The 3,823-nt window shown below is 40.0% G+C and overlaps 1 pseudogene across 1 annotated transcript; it reads right to left on the bottom strand.

Annotated features, from left to right (window-relative positions):
• Positions 1–1,081: 1,081 nt before the first annotated feature.
• On the bottom strand, positions 1,082–2,097 carry LOC308161399 (putative nuclease HARBI1; annotated as a pseudogene). The gene has a single exon. The product of its transcript is annotated as a putative nuclease HARBI1 (transcript).
• Between the last annotated feature and the right edge of the window lie 1,726 nt (positions 2,098–3,823).

Raw genomic sequence — 3,823 nt, 5'->3', positions numbered from 1 at the left:
CTGTAACAATACTCCTGCTGCTTGTAGCATTCACATTGAATGAATATCCTGTTTTAAAACGATAGTAACCTATTTTAAGGGGCCATATGAATGTTAAACATGGTGGTAGAGTAAGATATGTTGCACAAAGGAAGATCCATACCTATGGGAGGGGGAAATAAATATAAAATAAAATCATTTCTCCACCATGACCTAAATTATCAGGAGACACACTTATTTTTATTATGCCTTATCAGTACCAGTATTTCAGATTTCCCATATTACTATTTTTGTCACATCAAAAAAGAAAACTAATGAATGATATCTGCCTTCATAGGTTCTATGGAAGAACATTAAACTGGGATTTAAAAAAGAGAATGCAGCAAGCAGAAGAGAGCGATTTATTACAGGTGGTGGACCACCAATAAAGGACACATCTGATGAATTGGGTGACTTGCTGTCTGGTATAATAGAGCACCAGCAACCTCTGGATGGTATACCAGACAATGACCATTTGGACAGTGAACATGGAAAACTGAGCACAAATGGTAAATATACCTCAGGAAGTAAATTGGTTACAGGACCATATTAGTTTATTTGAGTTTGTAACAGCGGTCTTTTTTTTCCAGAGGAAACCAATCAAGAGCCAGTTCACAACGAGCCTGAACCCTCCACATCTGCTATGGCACCCCTGGGAGATGAAGCTGCTACCATCCAACAGAGACAGAGACAAAAAAGATAACTACTGTATGCATGAAAAGTTAGCCAGATAATTTCATAAAATAAAACAAATGCATATTTAAAAGAAGAACATGAAATGAAAATGAGAATTCTAGAGGTTGAACTGGATATGAAATTGGGACAGAGGGCTATGCTCCAAAAAAGAATTCTGCATACCAGTAGCCATGGTGAATATGAAGAATTGTGAAAAATAAAAATAAATGTATTGTCATTTGGCATGTGAGTGTGAGTGAGTATTAATCATCACAAACTACATTTTAACCAGCCTTGGTTCACTCGTTTAATTTTGCTTTACATTATTGTAATTTTGTACAGAAACAGTATGCAAGCAAAACTATACCATAATGAATACATTCCATATTTAAATGCTGAAGTGCTGCACTGTGAAAGCAGCTCTGTGTGCAAGTCCTCGCTGGTCATTGGCTGCCTCTGCCATGGGCACATCTGCATCATCCTGATCTTCCATTGGCAGATCAGGACAGCCATGCTGCTTCAGGTAGTTGTGCAGCACAGCTGTAGCAATGATCACTTTGCAGCATCTTCTTGGCTTGAAACGAAGCGTATTTCGTAAGCACTGGAATCTACTTTTCCATACTCCAAACATACGCTCGACCATCCCTCAAGTACGGATATTAGCTCTGTTGTACCTTTGCTGCTTAGATGTGGTGTGAATAAATAGTTACTCTGACCATATCCACTATCACCAAGTAGTAGTCCACTATGTTGTCCTCTCTCAAATTGTGCACACAATGAAGAGTTGAGAAAAATCCTTGAATCATGGGTTGCACCTTTCCAACGGGCAACAATGTTTGAAAACTCCAAATTAGGAGTGCATACACCCTGAACATTGATTGAAAACCAGTTCTTACGATTCCTGTATTCCTCTGCATCAGGAGTTGATGGGCACTTGATGGGAACATGACATCCGTCTATACAGCCAATCACTCCTGGGAAGTGCCCATATTCATAGAATTGCACTTTATAGTTGGCTTGCCCAGCAGCATCAGGGAACTTGATGTAAAGACTCCTCAGTTCACAAATGGCACTGCAGACTTTGTGAACTATTCTACATACAGTTGGTTCACTGACACCACACAAATCACCAGTTTCACGATGAAAGATTCCACATGCCAAGAACCTCAAAGTGATCAGAACTTGCAGTTGATTGGACACAGGCCCTCCTCTTTGAGACAGAGAGGAAAGTCTAGGCTCAAGCAAAGTAATTATCTCCAATGCATTTTCCTTGTACATACGAAAGCGGTCTCGAAAAGTTATTTCATCAAACTGATTCAATGGATCACTCCTATCCAGCAGTATTCGTCTGGCTGGCCTTTGTCGTGCATGTTGGTCCTCATTTAGATATTCCAAATAGTCCATGCTCCCAAACAATCCAAGCTCAGTTTCACAAACAGTAGCCTAGCCTACTAAGCGGGAGTTAAACCTGCCTCCTTGGCAGATTAGTTTAAGCTTCAATTCAGTCCAATTTAGTCCTGGAGTAGCTCTAATCCTAAATTTTGCAATCGGCTTTGTTTAATCCAGAACAGGCTTAATCCACGACTATTTTAAGCTACGTCTGTGCAAGTGAATTTCAGTTAAGCCAGCTCAAATAGCATTTTAGTCTGGGACTAGGCTTAAGCCTTGTCTCCGAAACCGGCCCTCTATAGGGCTCGGCGATATAGCTTAAAATTCATATCTATATTGACACGTGTTACGTTCTACATTCACTAGGGAGAATAAGAAGTAACAAAAGATACAGGTGTTATGTAATATGGGTATTTATTACATAAGGGTAAATTAAAAGTCACAATGGGTCAGATAAACACAGAATTAGAACTAACAAATGCCTCCTATTTCAAATAAACAATAAACTCATCCCGTGGATGGTAAAATAAACAATAACAATAAACAGGTTTCAAACATGGTATTACTTATCAAATATCACTAACACAGGTATCAAATAATTCACTAAACAAATATCACTACAAACAAATTAAACCACCAGCATGGCATAACAAAATGGTGGGAACTGTGTGAATGGATCACACAGCTCCTGATGGTTCTCTCTCCAGGTCTTTTGTAGGGTGTGGCATCTGATGATTGGTTGGGGGTTGATTATTGGCTGGTGATGATTGGCTGGAGATGATTGACCACTGCTGGAGTTGATTGGTAATTATCACGGGGGGGGGGGGGGGTGGATCCCCTGGACTGGACTTATGGCTGTTAAAAAGACATACACACAAATACACAGACACAGACAACCAGGCTACTCATATCCGTCACAACACGTTTGGGCCAAACACAATATACAGTGCCTATAGAAAGTCATCACACCCCTTCATTTTTTCCACATTTTGTTGTGTTGTAGAGTCAATTTAAAATTGATTAAATAAAAAAAGTAATTGTTGCTCATTTGTTGCTCATTTTAAGAGTGTTATTGCAAAGGGTATGAATGACACAAGGTATTTCTCTTTTTCAATTTTAATACATTTCACAGACATTTCTAAAAACTTGTTTTCGCATTATGGGGTATTGTGTGTGGACATTTTTTTTTATTTAGTACATTTTTGGAAAAAGTGTTATTATGCCACAGTAGTTTGGGGGCTCAAGAACACGACACCGGAGGCAGAATACTGTGTTAACCCCTTAGGGTATTTATTTACAGTGTAGAGAGGTGGAAAAACAGATATGATGAGCCCGGGGGTTTCAGCCCGGCGGGCTGGCGTTAGTGGCTGGCGTGGGCTGTAGGAGACAGAGAAACAGGGTGAGTCTCCACGGTAGGCCAGTACAAAAGATATGTGCACATCCAAAAAAACACGAGAGGATTTGTAAAAGGAAAAAATACAAATCACAAGTCACAAGAGAATTTGTATATGGGTAAATACAAATCACAAAAATAGTCATGAGAGCATAGTACACGAATGGTAAACAGCGGATACTTGCCAGGCCATTCTTAAGGAAGAACTGACGATGAATGAATGAAAGTCCATGGTAGATGTAGCCAGAGGGTTGATTCGGAGTGGAGACAGGTGTGCTGGTCTGGCTGTGGCTGGATAACTATCCAATTAACGTGACAAGCTTCACCTGCGGCGGAGAGCACGCTGTG

The sequence above is a fragment of the Nansenia antarctica genome (genome assembly GCF_963989245.1).
Source record: "Nansenia antarctica genome assembly, chromosome: 7".
In the NCBI taxonomy this organism is placed as follows: domain Eukaryota; kingdom Metazoa; phylum Chordata; class Actinopteri; order Argentiniformes; family Microstomatidae; genus Nansenia; species Nansenia antarctica.
Note: the sequence above shows the minus strand (reverse complement) of the source record. Positions and strands in the feature narration are given on the sequence as shown.